The following is a 19,873-nucleotide window of genomic DNA, read 5'->3' as shown; positions in this document are numbered from 1 at the left end:
TTCATTTGTGGTGTGTGTATGAGGATGTTCCAGAAGAGCTCAGCATTTCAGTCTCTCAGGATCACCCTTACCAGTGGGGGTAGATAGCAGTCATCCCACGAAGGGCCTGGCCGGAGGGAAACGTGAAGGAAGCGGGAAAGCTCTTTCTCTTCTTAAGTGAGGACATCCCTGTTTTCTTGCCCTTGGAAGGTGAGCCAAGTTCCATAATGAATCTCATATGTGTTTATTTTTATTTTATTTTAAATTTTTTCGGTCCTGGGGATCAAACTCAGGGCCTCACACATGCCAGGCAAGTGCTGTCCCTCGGAGGGCCCGTCCCTGGCCCTCATCACGTACGCACTGTTGATCGTATTTCTTGAGATGACCGCAACTGGTACATGATCCCCGGATGACATATACAGCTGAACTGAGCTGGACCAGCTTCCTGGAGCAGAGCCACTTGGCCAAGTGCTACCAAGACTTATGAAGGCAAGACTGAATGATTGGGTACGCAGAGAAGGACTGGAGATCGAGCTCAGTGGTGGAGTGCCCGGGTTCGACCCCCAGTACCACCAAACCAAAACCAAACCAACCCAAACCAGACCATTGTCTGAAACCTGAGCTTACGGCATTAATGAGCAGCAATCGCCTAGAGCAACTTCCTCAGTGAACAGATAAACCAACACTAGCACTTTTGGTCCCAGAGGACTAAATTTAGGGGCCTAGCAGAATAGCAGAGAGTGACTGAACAGACATCCCACCCCTTTGGGGACCTAATGGTAACATCCAGCATTTATGAAGGTCACGGCCAGGACTTAGTTTAAGCATAGTAATTGCAAGCATCGATTTTCTTTTCTTTTCTTTCTTTTTTTTTTTTTTTTTTTTTTTTGCAATTACTGCTTGCTGGGTTTGAAACCCAGCTCCACAACTTGTATACTGTGTGACTTTGGAAAGGTCGCTTAACATCTCCGGGCCTCAGATTCTTCCTCTGGAACATAAGGATGAAATTAATTGTACCACCTCATTGTGCAGATTAAATATGTCTTTGTATAAAGTACATAAGGCAGAGCCTGGCACACAGTAAACATTGTATAAGCAAGAGATTCCATCTGCATTTCAATTGCTCGACAAACTGATCAGAATCTTATCACTGTTTTTAGATAACGGAGCTAAGGTTAAGAGAGGTCAGATAACTTGTCTGAGGTCACACAGCACATGAGTCACTGAGACAAGGCATGGAAACCATTCCATCTGAGTTCAAGGCTTGTGTTTGTGTGTGTGTGTGTGTGTGTGTGTGTACCCAGGACCTCACACCTGCCAAGCCAAGGCTTTACCACCGAGCTCCATCTCTAGTCCTGAAACCATCTCTTATCTCTGCACATCAGGCATGGACAAATGTCACTGAAGGAAGGAAGGAGAGGCAGACTGGACCGGGAGTCCAACTCTGCTCCCAGTGCTGTCTGTGGTTCATCTGGCTCTTAGCTGGGCTGGGTACTGGCTGGCCAGCAGGAACTTCACCCGGTTTGGTTGGGGGAGACGGGGCAGAGTGGAAGCTGCCTTGGTCTGGAAAGCAGGTCCGGCTGTGTCCAGGACCAGTTGCTTTCCAGAACAAGATCCACTTTACTTCCAAGTCTACGCAGAAAGGAGAGCCAGGGAGTGAGGGCCGCCACCTTCAGAGTCCCAGAGCCGCCCCCTCTGGGCCCTGCTGCCTGCAGAAAGCCTCCCTCTTTCCAGAGGGACACCTGAGCCCTGCTGAGCTGGCAGATTGTGGGGTCCAGACAGCTGTGTCCCTCACCCCCATCCCAGAGCAAAGGCTTGTCCTTCCAGAGGGCAAGGACGGTGCAGGGCCTCCTTGGGGCAGCAGCGTGCCCAGGGTTTGCCCCACAGGCTGGGTCCTGGGGCAGATGGGCTGAGGCCCCTGCTGGTGGTGAAGGTCAGGCAGAGCCCTGTGGCCTGGCACAGTAGAAAGAGAAACAATGTCCCAGCTGTGGCCATTTGATTCTCAGACTCTGTTTCCTTGAAATGAGAAGACTCGTAACTCTTTCATCTCGAGACTGTGCAGATGCTCCAAAAAGGGTCCCTGGAGGTTGGAGGAGAACCTCGGTAAACCACAAGGGCCTGCGGTCCGGGAGGCTGCTCTTGGCCCTCAGTCTCTACGTCTGTAAAGTCGAGCAAGGAATACCAAGGGGCCTTGCAGCCGGGACATCCCTCCAACCCCGTCCTGTAAGAACTTGTCCCTCTCGCTTGTGAGCATTATGATGCTTCCAGTGTGACGCAGCGGGAGGTGCCAGCATCCCCTGTGATGCCTACTGGCACAAGTCCAGCAATTTCCAGTTGACCGAAAATATAGGACACACAGAAACAACCTTAATGAAACAAGAGGGAGCCAGCTAGAGACAAATGGGCAAGGTTGGGGATTTCGCCAAACAACTGATCCGGTCTTACCCAGTCACTATCACCAAACAGGGACTTGCTGGACCAAAAGAGACCCAGGGCCCCCAGCCAGAGGCTTTGCAGTGTCCTTGACTGCAGTGGGTTTGCACGAATCAGCATGAAGGGCATTTGGGGAATAACGAGGGAACTTGAATATGGACAGTTCATTGCATGAAATGAAGATGTATGGATGGGAAGAAGCTGTAATTTTTAACTGAAGAGGATGGTCTGATCTCATTCTGATTTATACGCACACCAAAAGGATGTTTAGAGGGACCCTCCCCAGTGGTAAGAGTGGAACTGTTTTGTCTCTTACGTTTGCTCATCTGTGTGTTCCTACGACTTTGGTGATAACAATAACATAATAATAATAACTTTTTCCTTTGAGATGTGGTCTCACTGTGTGGCCCACTCTGATATAGTTCTCCTCGGCTCAAGCCATTTTCCTGCCACGGCCTCCTGAGTAGCTGGGACTACAGGCTTGCACCACCACAACCAGCCAGCAGTTCATTCTATTTCTTTATTTATTTGGGGTGCTGGCAATTGAATCCGGAGCCCTGCCCATGCTAGGCAAGGGCTCTGCCCCTGAGGGGCGACTCCAGCCCTTAAAAGGTTGTTTTAGCTGGGCGTGATGGGGCACGCTGTACTTCCAGCTACCCAGGAGACTGAGGCAGGAGGATCGCAAGTTCCAGAGTAACTTAAGCAAGACCCTGTCTCAAAATAAAAAGGGCTGGGGTGTGGCGCAGTGGTAGAGCACTCGCCTAGCATGCATGAGGCCATAACCTCAACCCCAGTACTGATACCGCTCTTTACCGGTGACGAGTCCTGCTTCCTCAGGTGTTGAAGTATAACGCTGGAGAAGCACGCCAAGGCAAAAGTAGAGTGGAAATGCAGCTTTATTAAAGAAAAGTAAAAGCAGACTTCTCCCGGGTGGAAGAAGGGGACCCAAAGGCGGAATCCATGGGATGAGCAAATCTTGTCCTTTTTATGGATTTTATTCTCCCATTCTTTCTCCTTTATCTCTTCCCTCCTGCCTACGGGATTAGGCCTGGTTTTGCAGGTGAGATGTAAAAAGTGAAAAGCGGATGGGGCAGGGGGAGGGTCAAAGTGATTCAGACAGGCAAGGGCCCAGGGGGCATTAATCAGCACCTTCCTGCCTGTAGTCTCTGACAAGGGCAGGTAAATTTGGTTATCAATGGGTTCTGCAGGTCCTTGACTTTCCATTCTCCCATGGCAGTCTCCAACTTCCAGAGGCAGATGGCTTTATGGCCTCCATTTTCTTGATCTGACCCGATTTCCTATTTCTATACTAACTGCCTGTCCCCAATTCTGGCGTCAGTACCACAAACCACCAACCAACCAACCGGAAAGTTTATTTGAAGTCAGGGAAGCTCTCTGCACAGTGCTAACTCTGACGGTCCTTTGGCCTCAGCCTCTTCTCCCATCTGGGAGCCACTGACCTGGGCACTGGTATCTCAGGCCCATGGCCTCCCTCACCTCAGAGACCACCCTTTCTCCCCGCCTCAGATCCAGGGAGCATTCCCACACCTTTGTGTGATTCCAGTGATGTTCCAGCCTCTCTGCTGCCCTTCACCCCCCTCAGAAAAGAAGGCCGAGTCCGGGAGGAGTTCCAGGACATTCCTGGCCCAGTCCCTCTCTTCCAAGTCTTCCAAGTGGTTTGTTCCAGCCTGGCGGTCAGCAGCCTCTGGTGTCCCCCCTGGGCCAGGCCCTGGGCAGTGTCATTGGTGAACATCAAGTTCAAGGGTGGGATAGTCGGAAGCCCACCTGACCATCTGTCTGAACTCGTCACTGTAGGGAAATACCCCGGGTCTCCGTGGGCCTTGTGTGAGTCTCTCAGTTGGTTCTGAACGTGGTCGGGAAGAGCCCCTAAAATCCACCATCTTGCCGCCCCTCCCCCAGGGGCCGGTTTTCGCTGTCCAACTCCAGGCGCAGGTGGAAGCCAACGCTCTAGAGGCCACTAGAAGTAGGAACTTCAGGACTGAGTTCCTAAGAGGAGAATGGGAACTCCGAGGTATGGTTGGAAGTGGGGCAGAGGTGGCAGGGGCGTGGGGGCCGGGCGGTGACTTGCGGGGAGGGGCAAAGGCAAGGAGGTGGGGTGGCAGCATGGGGGAGGGGAGGCCAGAGGAGGCTGAGCCTTTTCAGCACGTGGCTTCGGGGACACCCGTTTCAACCACGGCAATGTGGAGCCACACAGGGTTTCCAGCTGGGTCATGTTTGCACATCAGGCAGGTTTTCTGGGGCCCGCTCTGCGGAGGACAGATGGAAGGGACAAGGACACCCGTCCTAGGGTGAGGAGAGGAAAAGAATTATTTAAAACACTCAAGGGTGGCGGCTGCTTGTCCCACAGAGAGGGCATTAGTGCTTCATTTCAGAAACAAATCACTCCTGGTTGAGGAGAGCGCAGAAAGGGGTTTCTTGAATTATGCAAAGGTGGCCCTGGAGCAAACCCCGCACCCCGTGGATGGCACAGGCACGTGGACGCCCCCTTCCCCGAGCAGAGAGGAAATTCATGAATAATCCAATCACCCTCACATGTGCTTATTTTTTAAAAAATCAATATAATACCCTAACTAAAATATGAAGAAGCAATAAAAGGAATTTCTAATAAAATAATACAGGTTTCTGGAAGAAACAGCACAAGCCGAGGACAGGAGGGGCTGGTGTGACGTGGCCCCACGCTCACTGCATGTGGCCCCACTCACGGGGCTGTGGCAGCCGCAGAGCAGCTGGATACAGGTGGCTGTGAGGTGACTCAGCCAGCACCAGCGGCACTGCGGCAGTGACATGCATGGGGCACGGAATCCTGGCAAAATGCCGAACTAAACAAGGGATGATCTTCTCTCCGTGGACACAATCGTCTCATTCCCAGAAAATTCTGCATATATTAGAAAGCATGCAAAAATCACTTTGTGTTTAGATATAAGCAGATCACACACGCACACACACTGAGCCAAAGAGAGATGCCCCGCACATTTCCCAGACTCCTCGAGGGGAGGGACTGTCTTGGCCTCACCACGCATCATTGTCTTGGAGCCACATCTCTGATGACAGCACTTGAGACCCAAACGTAGACACCTGTGAAATCGATTTTGTACCTTTGTCCCGGTAGTTGAGAGTCGGGTAGGAGGAGAGTGGGAAGGAGGGTCCAGAGAGAGGGACAGTGGCCTGGCCCCAAGAAATGGCATTAGACCAGGGACAGGAAGAGACAGCTGGCTGCTGAGACATTTTCTGTGATAGTTTGGACAAAAGATGCCCAACGGGATCCAGTCCACAGGCCGGTTGTGAATTGTTCCAGTGCTGGGCTGTAATCCCTCTTCTCTGTTCCCAAGCCGTCCATAAAAGCCAGTTGTACACAACAGTGCTTGGTGGGGGATAAAACCTCTTCACTGCCAGATGCTGGTGTTTTACCCTCATCAAGTCCTAAGAGGCAGAAGCCTACTGACCGCCACGTTATAAAGGGAAAACTGAAGCCCAGCTCAGCCAGCTGGTCAGTGGATGGCAGAGCAAGGCTTCGAGCCCTGGATCCTGTGGCCCACGCTCGCTCATCCTGCAGTGAGGGCCTGTGTCTGGATGAAGTGCTGTGGGGAGAAATGGCGGCAGTAGGCAGAGAGCCGGGGGAGGCTTGGAAATTAGACTGAGTGGTTTAGTTGACTTTTTCACTGCTGTGACCAAAAGACCTAACTAGAACAATTTGAGAAGTTTATTTGGTGCACATGGTTTCAGAGGTCTCAGTCCATAGATGACGGACTCCATTGCTCTGGGCCCAAGGTAAGGCAGAACATCATGGCGGAAGGGCCTGGAGGAGGAAAGCAGCTTAGGACACAGCAACTAGGAAGCAGAGAGACCTCTGCTCACCAGGGTTGAAATCTAAACCCGAAGGCATGTGCCAGGTGAACTGTCTCCTCCAGCCACACTCCACCCACCTAAGTTATCACCCAGTTAACCCACAGCAGTGGTTGAATCCACTAATTAGGTTACAACTCAGAATCTGATCATTTCACCTCTGAATGTTCTTGCATTGTCTCACACCAGCTTTGGGGGGACACCAAATTTCAAAACCATAACAAAGAGATAACAGGGGATCAGAAATGTCCACTGAAAATTCTCAGAAACACCGAGATGGATACTAGAAGTCCTGGGTACATACAACAAGGACTCTGCCATTTTAGCCGGATCTGACAGAGGAGGGGGACCCCAGGGAGGTAGAAGACTTGTAGTATTCTGTCTTGCTGAGAATCCCCGATGACCACAGCGGCTTCTACACAGCCCATTTCAGCTCTTATCTTCTGAACTCGAACTTTCAACAGCCTCACCTATTTCTATGCCATTTGTTAATAGCTGCATTTTTAGGTATTTGTTGGCTGAGAAAAGACAGCATAAAAGACTGTTGCAAATCCAGAAATGCTTTCAGTGAATTTGAATGTTATTCATCACAATGGCACCCGTATACTTTTGAAAAAACATTGGATTCACGGAAGCCAAATGCTTCCCAGCTCCTGCTTGGGCACTGAGAGACAATGCAGGGGAGGAGGCGCAGGTGGAAACCAGGAAAAGGCACAGCAGGAGCAATTGCTGCACCAGCCCCCCAGCCCTCCAGCCCCCAGAGCTCCAGCTGCAGTGGTTCAAGGTCGCCACAACCATCCTGGTCTGCGTCACCTACACCCTGCAGGTATATAGGTCCTGCAGACACGCTCTGATGGAACAGAGGCATAATTTGGATATGGTTTGAATATATGCCCTAAGGTGTCATGTGTGGGAATTTATGCCCCCCCACGAGGCATCCAGAGAGGGGAAATGGAAACCGACTGTGAGGTCTGGAGAGGGGCCTCGGGGAGGGGACTAGGAGTGAATCACTGGGGCGGAGCCCTCACTATCAAATCCTGGTGGCTTTATAAGAAAAGGGAGAGAGACCAGAACACACTCATTCTCCCTCCCTCCCTGTCTCTTCCCACACAGCGCCCCAGGCTGCCATGGGCCTCTGCCGCCACATGCAACTCCTTGACCTTGGATGGACTTCCAGCACATGAGCCAAAATCAGCCTCCTTTCTTTAGAATTCACCCTGTCTGTGCTGTTGTGTCACTAACAATAGAAAACAGATAAATACAGGCGTTCCTAACACCACTCACTGAAGAGCGACCAACTCCATGGGTGGAAGTCTGAGTCGTTAGGAACCGCCGGGGGCATAGAGAGGTGCCTTCAGATTGGAGGCTGGCCTGGGGCAATCAGTTGTGGCCCGGGGAGCCATTGCAATGGACAGCAAAGGAGCCAGTTGGGGGCCACATTCCTCAAAAGTGACTGGAAAACTGGCTCCAAGGGAAAGGAGTGTCGGCAAGGATCTGGACCAACAGAAACTGGGATCCATGGTTGGTGGGAATAAAATGGTAAAAACACTTTGGAAAACTGTAAGAATTGACAAATCTAATACACCCAGAAAATCTATTCCTGGAAATGCACTCAACGGAAGTGAGAACATACGCTCAACAAGATTTTACACACGCGTGTACACACACATACACACGCGTACACTCTGGCACCAAGAATCCATTGACTATCATTTAGAGAAGTGTGAGGCCGAACCTTGAGAGATGGCTTTTCTTGTACATGAATAGGTCAAAATATAGCAATTTCATAGGATTAAACCCAACATATGATAGTTTATTCCTACAATGAAATACTACAAGCAATAAAAAAGAATGAGCTCTTGCTAAATGTAGGGCCAAGGTTGAATCTCACCGACAGCACAGTGAACAATCACCTACGGAAGTGATTATTTTTTGTTTTTCCACTGATGTGAAGTTCTGGAGCAGCTTCCATCCCCCACGTGAGAGAAGTCAGAACGGCGATTTCCCTTGGGGAGCCCTGACTGGCAGGAGGCACGGAGGACCCTTCTGGAGTGCTGGAATGTTCTAGCTCTTGATCTGGGTGATGAGTACCCAGTTGCATATGTAAAACAAAGTAATCAAGCTGTACATTTAGGATTAGTGCATACATTTCATTTCAATTAAACAAACAAACCAAAAAACCCTTATTCCAAATGGCCAATAAGCAGATGAAGAGATGCTCCACATCACTAATCATTAGAGAAACGCAAGTCAAAACCACAACGAATACCACTCTACACTGCTAGAGTGGCTATTATCAAACAAAACAGAACAACAACAACAAAATACCCGAAATTAAGGAGCACTGATGAGGACTCGGATAAACCATGCTCTGTGGTTGTGAACGTAAAACGGTGCAGCGATGTGGAAAGCACCAAGGCGGACCGGAAGTAATTAAAGACAGACTCCCCATGCGACCTGGCTACACACCCCCAAGAACTGAAGCAAGGTTTTTATATTTTTATTTTATTATTTATTTATTTATTTTTGGTTTTTATATTTTTAGTACCAGGGATGGAACCCAGGAGCACTTAACCACTGAGCCACACCCCCTGTCCTTTTTTTACATTTTCATTTTAGAGACAGGGTCTCGCTAAGTTGCTTAGGGTCGCTCTAAATTGCTGAGGCTGGCTTTGAACTCTCGATCCTCCTGCCTCAGCCTCCCAAGCTGCTGGGATTACAGGCGTGCGCTGCCACACCCCGCTTGAATTTAAACAGATATTTGCACGCTGGTGTTCACTGCAGCCTTATTCAAAATAGCAAAAAGGTACAGAAGACACACGCGTCCGGGAAGACTGAAACGTGGTTTTCAGCCACGGATGGGAAGAGGGCACACACATGTCACGGGATGCAGCTCTGGCACACACGACAACACCAGTGAAGGCTAAAGACCTTGTACTAAGCGACGCGGCCACATGGGAAAGCTGGAGGACCGCAGGGCGGCACGTAGGTGAACGTGTGGGACAGTCGGGTTCACAGATACGGAAAGGAAGACCCTGTGGCTGTTAGGGGCTGTCTGGGGGTTGGGGCTGTTGTTCAGTGGGGACAGAGTGTCAGGCAGGGTGATGGGAGTCCTCTGGTGGGTGGGGCACAGCCGCACAGCAAAGTGCAAATACCCAAAGCTCCGAGCTGCACATTTAAAAGTGGTCAAGATGGCCAACTTCATGCTATGCATTCCTTACCTCCATTTAAAAAACAAAAATCATAATTGTCCCCTGTATCCATGGGTTCATCGTCCACAGAGTCAACCAAGTGTGGGTTGAAAATATTCAGAAAAAGCTGGGCACAGTGGTGCACGCCTGTAATCCCAGCAGCTCAGGAGGCTGAGGCAGGAGGATGACGAGTTCAAAGCCGGCCTCTGCAACTTAGCGAGGCCCTGTCTCAAAAGAAAATATATAAAAAAGGGCTGGGGGTGTAGCTCCGGGGTTATGAGTCCCTGGGTTCAATCCCTGCTATCAAAAATTTTTTTTTTCAGAAACAGTTGTGTCTGCACTGAATGCGTCACTCTTCTCTGAACAATACAGAATAACCCATACTTACAGCATCGACAGCGAATTAGGTACCGCAAGTCCTCTGGAGATGGTTTTAAGGATATGGGAGACACACAGGGTACATGGAAGTGTCGTGCCATTTGATATGAGGCTTGAGCGTTAGTGGATTTCAGTGTCGTTGGGAGGTCCTGGAAGGGATTCTGAGATCCAAGATTGCCCTGAGTGTTCCTGGATTCATCCCGGCCCCTCAGCATGTGCCGTTCTGAGAATCCCACCGCAAACTTGCCTCCAGAGCTCTGGAGCACCCTTCTTTAAAAAAAAAAAATCGAATGTATATTTTCAGTTTCGATGGACCTTTATTTTATTCATTATTTATATGTGGTGCTGAGCACTGAACCCAGTCGCTCACACATGCCAGGCAAGTGCTCCACCACTGAGCCCAGCCCCAGCCCATGGGGTGCCCTTCTTGAGGCCAACTCAAAAGACAGGGCTATCTCTGAAAACCGCTTCTGTCCCTGGGGGTCCCATTAAGAAGCCGCCGTTCCTCCTGACTTTAACGAAGAGCCTGCCTTCTGGCCCCAAGGAAGGATAGTCCCCAAGGGATCAGTCCTAGGTTTCTACTCACCTTGGAAGGTCCCCAAGCCCAGGGCGAAGGGTCAGGGAAAGCACCCACTATGCATCCGATTCCTGACCACCAGTCAACAAGGCCGATATCCGTCAACCCATTTTCCTGACTAGGAAACCAAGCCTCAAGCAGGTTCCCACAAACGGAAAAGGGGGTTCAGGATTTAGAACTGGCTCCCTGTGCCTTCAGATCCCAGTCGTGGACCTTCCAGCCCATGACTGGCCTGAGGAAGAGCCGGCTCAGTGAGCTGGACGGCAGCACAGTCCTTTCTCAGAGGTAAGGGCAGGTGGGAAAGAAGGGACAGAGCTCACGCCTACCAGAGTAGACATCTGGCCCCTGCCCAGGGCCGGGCTCTTCGCCTGACGTGCACTTGGTAGAGGAGGATTCTGGCTGCAGGGACCCCGTGCCTCCTGCAGGGTAGCTCCACTCTCCCTCCTTACTGCCAGAGTCACCTTGACCCTTCCCGGAAAGGGACGCTTTGAAAAGAGAAAGGGAGGGGTGGGGTTGAGGGGTCACTCAGGAGCTCGGAACAGGGCAGGGGCACTCCCAGTAGGACTGAGTGGCGAGCGCTAGAGTGGCAGTCAGGCAGGTGTTTTAGTCCTGACTCAGCCTCCACCATGCTGTGCAACCTGAGGCAAATCCCTTATCCTCTCCGTACCTTTGTTTTCTTATCTGTAGAACAGATGCGTTGGAATTCATGATTTCCAAAGGCTCACCCACTGATCACACAAATATTGAGTCCCTACTTCAGCTACCAACCAAACTCTGGGCTAGTGGGGAAGACAGGTACTGATAAATAATTAAAAGTTGCCATGAACTTTGGGGGAGAAGTTTAGAGGGGCTGCAGGAACCCAGGGCTAACAGATTCAGCCCAACCTTGGGGATTGGCTGTAAGATTGAATAGCAACCCAGGTCTCCCCTGGGCTTTACCCTGGAATCCTAAGTCACTCCTTGTCCTCCAAAATCTCCAGATCCCCTGCTTCCTGCCTGGAGTTAGCGCATCAGGAGCTTCAGATCCCAAATGAGGGGCTTTCACCATTGTCTTCCTAATGAGCCTGAAAATAGACACCAACTGTCCTTCTGGCCAGCATGGTGGCACATGCTATAATCCCAGCAATTTGGGAGTCTGAAGTAGGAGGATCAAGGTTAGAGGTCAGCCTCAGCAACTTAGTGAGGCCCTAAACAACTGAGTAAGACCCTGTCTCAAAATGAAAAATAAAAAGGGCTGGGGATATAGCTCAGTGGTACAGCATCCCTGAGCTCAATCCCTAGTATCAAAAAAAAACACAAGAAAACCAAAAAATACTGTCATTCTCAAATCCCAACTCCTCAGAACCAAGCAGAAGGAACCAAGAAGAAGCCAAGACAGAAGGTCCCTCTGCAGCAGGGTTTGCAAGTAGGGAGAGCTGAGGTGAGGCCTGGAGGGTCCCAGGGCTCTCTGGCAGGTGGAGCAGGGCAGGGGCAGCTTGGGCAGTGAGGAAGGGGGTCCCTCTGGCCCAGGGGTCCTCAGCTGTGAGCTGGAGTTATTGGCAGAACTTTAAAAACTCCAGGTGCCTGAGTCTCACCCTTAAAGAATCTGCTGTCATTGGTTTTGGGGTGCGGCTTGGGCAGGACAGTTAATGGATTAGGTTGGGAATCAGTGACCGAGCGGAAGACCAGAGTCTGCACAGAGACCAAACAGGTCAGAGGGTGGCCAGCTCCGTCCAGGGAGCAAACAGGCTATGCTCTGGACAGTATGGGCATGGGTCCCCAGAAGGGTAGTGGAACAGGGAACAACCCCACCCCCACTCCAAAGCCCAGCCCCAGAAAAATTACAGGATACCCAGTTACATTGGAACTTCAGAAGGATGACACATTTCAGTGTAAGTATGTCCCGTGCAGTCATTGGGTTGAATTTCTATTTTAAAAAGTGGCTATCATGTATCCGAAATTCATAATTGTGTATCCTTTTTTTTGTGCTAAATCTGGCCACTCGTATCCCACCCCCTACCCAATGTACACTGAGCCCAGAGACAGGAGTCTGGATTTGGGTCCCAGCTAGATTTTAACACATTGGTGGCCTTGCCAACGCACTGCCCCTCTCTGTGCCTGTGTCGGTAACCTACTGTTAATATCCCCCCCGCCTCAGGGGCCAGACCCGGAAAGACACTGAGCTGTCTGTAAAGGGACAAGGGTCTTTCTCACTCAGAAATCAGCATTTTCCTCCTGCGGTTGAACTTACCTGAATAGCTTTCAAAAGCCTTCTTGCCCTGGGGCTGCTAAAGTGACAGGAAAGCCCAAGAGAGAACTTGAGCCAGGTCTCTCTTTCTGGTCTCTCTTTCTCTCCTTTCTTCTTCTTTCTCCCTCCTCTTCTCACTCTCTCTGATATCCTCAGGGCACCCAGACATTCCCCAGCCCTAATAAACAGAAAGCCTTCATTCCATGTCACCAATTAGTGGTTGTGGGCCTACTATGTGCCAGGTAAATAGCCTACTAAGTGCTGGAGATATGATGTTGACCAGTTCTTGCCTGCATGGAGCTTCTAGTCTGAGGGTGAGGCATGAGGGGACAAAGTTAAATAATCACTAAGACGAGGACATTGTGGTAAGGGCTCTGAAGGAAACGGACGGCATGCTTCGAGAGGGCCAAACAGTGTGCCTGACCCTCTTCCTCCAGGAAATGTCCTTTGAACGGTTATCTAAGGGGCAGGCCGAGGAGGGCCATCCCAGAAACCCGGGAGGCAGGGCAGGGCAGAGAGTGGCAGGTGAAGAGGACAGACAGGTTGCCTGGGTGGTGGACAGGCCAGTGGTGCGGGGTGGTGGAGACCACGTGAAGAAGTTGAGCCTTTCCCCGTTCTCTGGCCCAGCAATTCCGGTAGCTTCCTGATACTGCTCGACAAGTCACCACGACTTTGGCAACTGAAAACGAACCTATTATCTTCCACTTCTGAAGGTCAGAAATCTGAAGGGGATCTGACTGGGCTAAAATTAGGGTGGCAGCAGACTGTGCTCCTTCCGGTGGGTCAAGGAGAAGCCCCACCACCTTGCCTCTTCCGGTTCCTAGAGGCCGCCATATTCCCTGGCTCATTTTGGAAGCCAGCCCTGACTGGCCGAGTCTTTCCCATGCTGCCCGTCTCTGCTTCTGTCACTCTCCTTCCCTCTTCCGTTCATAAGGATCCTTGGGATAACCCCAGATCTATCCAAATAATCCAGGATACTATCACTATCTCAAGGTCAACTGATTTTCCAACTTCATTCTATCTGCAACCTTGATTTTCTTTTTCATGTAACCTAATATATTCATAGGTTCTGGAGATTAAGATGTGGACAAAAGACCATTATTCTATCTACCATGCTGTCAAAGGAAAGGAAGTGCAAGGTCCACCAAAACTCTTGTACGAGAAAGTTCCTAGGAGGCTCAGTCCATTCCTGCTACTACAGCAAGATATCTTAGGCTGAGAAATATATCAACATTAGAACTTTATTTCTCACAATTCCAGGGACCAGAAAGCACAAGATCAAGGTGCTCACAGATTCATGTCTGGTGAAGTTTAAACTGTCTTCAAGGTAGTGCCTGTTACGGTTTGAATTTTTAATGTCCCCTAAAAGTTCATGTGTTGAAGACTTGATCCCCAAGCCAGCAATGTCCAGAGGTTGTGCTTTGGTGACGTGATTGGCTCCTGAGGGCTCTGACCTCATCAGTGGATTAATCCATTTGATGGATTAACAATTTGAACAACTGGGAGGAGGTGCAAACTACAAACTGTAGGCAGGCGAGGCACTGTTGGAGAAAGTAGGTCACTGGGAGTGGGAGTCTATCATGTTCCTGGCCCCTTCTCTTCTCTCTCTTTCTTTTTCCTCCTTCTCTCTCCTTCATGGCTGCCATGAGCTGAGCAGCTTCCCTCCACCACAACACACCCTTCCACCATGATGTTCTACCTCAGCTCAGGTCCAGAGCAATGGAGTCAGCCTACCAGGAACCTCTGAAACCAGGAGCCAAAATAAATCTTTCCTTAAGTTGTTCATGTCAGGTATGAACAATGAAAAGCAGGCTAAGACAGTGCCTCTTGCTGTGCCCTCACAGGGCAGAAGGGACAAAGCAGGCTAGCTAGTTCCCTTGTACCATGGCCCTCATGGCGTAACTACCTCCCAACGACTCTACCTCTGAGGAGCATCACCGTGGGGGTTAAGTTCCAACAGATGAATTTTGAAAGGACACATACATTTCAACTAGAGCACAGATTTATTCATAAGAGCTCTGAATTGGAAAATGACTTGATATCCATCAACAGCAAAAGAGATAGAAAATTAGGGTTTAGGGGCTGGAGTTGTGGCTCAGTGGTAGAGCACTTGCTTCGCATGTGTGAAGCACTGGGTTTGATTCTCAGCACCACGTATAAATAAATGAATAAAGGTCTATCAACATCTAAAAAAAATTAAAAAAAAAAGAAAATTAGGGTTTATTCATCCAATAAAATATTGCATTGCCATGAAAAAGAATGTGACCCCCAATAAGAAGAATGGAGTTCACAGAGTAAAGTTGAGAGAGAGTGAGTTACAGAGGGTGCAGAGTATAGAATTTCATTTACAAGAAGTTCAGAAACAAACAAAACCAATCCATGGCTCCAAAGTTCAAATAGTGTTACTTTTGAGGGGTAGATATTGACTATGAAGGACATGAAGAACTGGAAATCGTTCTGAATCTTCATCTCGGTGTAGTCACATTTATGCATGTGTGTAGAAATTCACCACGCTGCATGCTTTACCATGTATGTCTTGTACCTAAGAAAAATTGGAGTCTATCCCCTGTGTGTGTGTGTGTGTGTGTGTGTGTGTGTGTATTCCTGGTGTTAAGGCTCCAACCCAGGGCCTCCCATGTACTTACTGGGCAAGTGTTCTAGAACTGAGCTCTATCCCCACCAGAAGGAGCCTGTCTTTTAGGAGCATTGGGAAACTGCAACAGGGTCTTAAGCAGTGGGTGACATCTTCTCTGATGTTCATTTATAAAAAGGTGATCTATCTGCTGGGTGGAAAAATAGATGAAAAGAGAGAGAGAGAGCCATTGCAGTTTCCCTGAAGACAAACAAAGCTGCCCTGGACTTGAAGAGGACTGGTGGAAATGATAGAAGTGGGTGGTTCAAAGATATTTGGGAGGAAGAATCAATAGGACAAGATTTAGGAGGCAGTTGAGTAGATGAATGGGTGACAGGTAGAAGGAGTGATGGATGGACCAATGGACACGTGGATGGGTGGGCAAATGGGTGGAGGAGCAGGTGGGTGGCAGAATGAGTAGGTGGGTGGAGGGGCAGACATCCTTCAGAGGACAGACTCGACTCTCGTGGTTGGTGTCCAGAGAGTGGAGATGAATCACACTAGTCACTAACACACAAGCTTTCCCCCGAGGCATCTGTGTTTACACTCTTGGAGCTCCCCAGTGCCCCAAGGAGAAAAACTAGTTACTACAATGCCCACGGGGAGCAGAAACTTACAAATAGGCTGGTCTAATGAGATGCAAGGATCTCCCAACCCTCTGGGCATTGCAGGGAAAGTGCTGGAGATGCACAAGTGAATGGGCTGGGGGATGCAGGAGGCAGAAGTGGAAAAACCTCCCGGAACACCCCCTTGGAAGCAGGGGCTGTCTCTCTCCTCTCGTCATCACTGCCACCACCAAACCACCATCACTATCTCCTTCTCCAGCATCTCCAGCATCACCCTCCGCACTCTGTCCGTCATGTAGATCTGTTGAGTCTCTGAGGACTGCGCGCCGTGGTAACTCAGGTCAAAGATGCGGGCTTGCACGCTCCCCTCTGGTGGAACGGCCTATCTCTCGGAGAGGACTGCAGCCTATCTCTGCAGTGGCTGACCTTCCAATGCCTGGACTGCCAGCAAAGGCATGTGGTTCAGCCCCACGTGCAACCCATTTGCCCAGTAACTCCATCCCTGTTACTTCATAGCAGCAGGCAAGCCAAGGAAGTCAGGGCAAAGGCCTGGCCATGCCGGGAGAGCAGCTGTTTGCAGAGGCAAGAAGGTCTGAAAATCTACCAGGGGGTGCCCCAGATGATGATCCGGAACTGGCTCAAACCGGGTTCACACGCATTTCCTAGACCTTGCAACTGGCTAATTTTTCTCCCTGTGGGAGTCTGACAGCTCAGCCTCCAGAGCTTTCTCTCCCCTCCCCAGGCAGGCTGAGTCTGCTTCATGGGTAAACAACAGTCCCCTGTTGTCAGAGGCAGACTTATTTACCTGGTGGCAGGACTGAGCAATGCCTTCCGCCCACCCCCATCAGAGGCGCCAGGACTCAGGGTGGGGGCCAGCGTCCTACAACACTCAGGGATGAAAGACCTAGCCTCTGGGGGCCGGCAATGATCTCACCCCAGCACGGGGATCCAGGGTTGGGACTGCAAAGTCACAGTCACTAAGTAACTCCAAAGCCTGTCTGGACTTTCTACATCTGGAAAAGGCTCAAGTCATCACGCCCCAGAGCTGTGATTTCATCCAGTTATTCTACACCCTAAACCCAAACTAAAATAGAGTCATTGGATCTCCCTCCACCATGAGCGGACACCTAATACTCTAAAACCCTGCATGCTTTGAACTCCCCCCAACTCAGCCATGTGTCCTGGTCCTCCCTCCCTCAAGCTCTGAGGGAAGGTGGTCACTCAATTCCTGCCTCCACGCTGCGGGTGGTGCTCAGTTCAGGAATTCCGCAGTTTTCTTTCCTCAGGCAATTCTACCCTACTGCAGTCAATGGCCAAAACCATCCCGGTCTGCAGCTGCTGGGAGCTGAGGGTCTGCAGCAGGGTACAGCTGCGCCAGCTGTCGGAGATGGATTACGTTTTGAAGCTCCACCATGACTCACATTCCAGCACAGGGGAAAAGTTCTCCGTTGTCTTTGGGGTGCCGAAAATCGCCTTGGTTTTGTCTTGCAAGATGTTCAGCTTGTGGAGCGTGGGGCAGACGGAGGAAGGAGGTGGGGAGGAGGCAAAGGGAGCAGATCTGTCTCCAGCCGACTGTGCCTGTCACACACCCTCCATCGCCTCTAATAACAACACTCAGCATTTAATCAGCCCCTTTGTGGAAGCAGGCGATGTCACACTCATTAATTAGTTAATCCACACAGTCCCCTGGGGGGAGGAGCCATGTTATTATCCCCACTGGGACCCACAGGGAAACTGAGGCCAGAGTGGGAATTTAGCATGGAGCAGAGGGAATACAGCCCAGTAGCTGGGCCAGGACCAGTCTATGGCTTGTCGTTGGTTCCAGGGACCTCACTCCGGTCTACCATGCCCCTGGTGACTATCTCCAAAGGCCCCTGGCCACGCTCTGTCAGAATTGGGCCAATTCTCCAAGAGAAAACCGTGGTGTTAGAGCTTCATAGCTGCAAAATCAGGCTGTTCTTCTAAGGGGTCTCAGAAGGAGGGGTGGAGGTGACGATAGCATGCCCCACCCCCATCAGAATGTTTGCTGCCTGTGCTGGCAATTCTGGGACTGGACTGTGGCTTTAGAACTGAAGGGAGGCTATTTCCACCAGAAAGCACAATCGTGGTTCCACTGAGTTGGAAACTGGGACTACCACCCAACCACTTGGGACCCCCTCACCCTGAGTACTGGGGATTTAACCCAGGGAGCTCTATCACTCAGCTACATCCCCAGCCCTTTTTATTTTTCTTTACTTTAAGGCAAGCTCTCATAAGTTTCCCAGATTGTCCTTGAACTTGAGATCCTCTTGTTCCAGTCTCCTGAGTAATGAGTGTCCGTGTGACCAGCTGTTTGGGGATCTTCATCACATACACGAGGGTAAGTGTGGAATCCGGAGCTTCATGGAGTACCTTCTACATCCTTGCCCCCGGTGGTAAATGTAATGGAAGCCCGTTCACCATTTTGCAGCTGGAATCACCAAAGGCTCAGCCCTCGAGGGTGAATGCTTAGGTCAGTCTGTGGGGCAAAGAACCCTGATCAAATGAGATGCAGGCAGGAGGCAAGCCTGGGGAATATACTCCTCCTAGGAGTTATAACAATAAAGAATGCAGCCTTGGGGCTGGGGAGATAGCTCAGTTGGTAAAGTGCTTGCCTTGCAAGCACAGGGCCCTGGGATGGATCCCCAGCACTGCAAAAAAAAAAAAAAAAAAAAAAAAAAAATGCAGCCTCAACTTGACTGTCCTCATTTGTCACTAGAGTCTAAATAATTAACCACTTCTTTTGTCTTTTCTTAGGGGCAGATGCTGGGGATGGAATCCAAGGCCTTGGGCAGGTTAAGCATGCATTCCACCAGTGAGCTACACTCCCAGTCTCTGTCTTTGTAAAATTGGAATGATCACAATTTAAAACATTTTTTATCTTTTCCTTTCCTTTCCCCCAGTGTTTATGATAACACTGTTTCTGAAGTTGTAATGTGCATACAAATCACCCGGGGATCTGGTGAACAGGCTGAGAGTCTTGGGCCTGAGATTCGGCATTTCTAACAAGCTCCCCAGTGGTGCCAGTGACCACATGGAGTTACTAGAGTTCAAAGGATATGTGGTGGTTGTTAAATGCACCCTTTAATCCAGTTGTTGAATGCCCAGATGAAATCACCCCAGCACTGAGGAGGAATAGACATCACTGGAAGATCTTGATTAATAGCAGTCTCATCAGTCTGGAGGTGGCCAACATGAACTATTAGAATTTGTGGGTGAGGACAACTTTGGATGAGAAGGAGTGTGTGCGCGTGTGTGCATGTGTGGCACATGTGTGCATGTGGACTTGTGTGGGTGTGTGTGCATGGAGCAGCTAAGGGGTAGACTGTAGACCATCTTTGGGGTGGTTGCTCATGGTTTCTCCTTCTTTGGGGACTTCTCTCAATATGGGAGAATGGGCCAACAGGTTTGTATTACACGGTGCTTTCTACCCTGGCCATAGCTGATTGATTACAGTCCATGTTAGACCGATAATTCTTTCTTCAGGGAATTTGGAACTTTGAGCAAGGCAACATTGTCTGTTTTGATTCTGATGAATTGCAAAGATCTAGTAAAAAGGCCCGGGGACTGCAATTGCTACTGTCACTCCCTAAAGCCTTCCTGAACTATGGTGGAGGGTGTTACTGCTCCTGGAATTCCTTGAGGTGTCCTCTCTCCCCATTTTCCTTTTTTACCGAAGCCACAGGGTGCCTTCAAAATAACCATAAACAACGCAGACTCCTCCCAGGAGCGGCTGCACCTGCTTCGACAGAGGGAAGACTGTCCTGGGCTGAGTTTCGCTTTTAGCCAGATGCCCCAGGCCAGGCGCCACCTCCACCTCCCTTACACACATGCCCTTATACTCAACCTGGGGCTCCCGCTCCCACTGAACCGCAGGCAATCACTCTGACTTCCTGGGATGACAACAGGACTCAGGAAATGTGTTAGAGGCGCTACCTCTGCCTGAAGCGTGTCACTCCTCTTTTTGTGGTTGATGATTTTCTGCTGACCTTTGAGACCCGGTTGAGT

This window comes from Sciurus carolinensis, chromosome 11, assembly GCF_902686445.1.
Source record: "Sciurus carolinensis chromosome 11, mSciCar1.2, whole genome shotgun sequence".
Classification (NCBI taxonomy): Eukaryota; Metazoa; Chordata; class Mammalia; order Rodentia; family Sciuridae; genus Sciurus; species Sciurus carolinensis.
The sequence above is the reverse complement of the archived record's forward strand: the minus strand, read 5'-3'. Positions refer to the sequence as shown.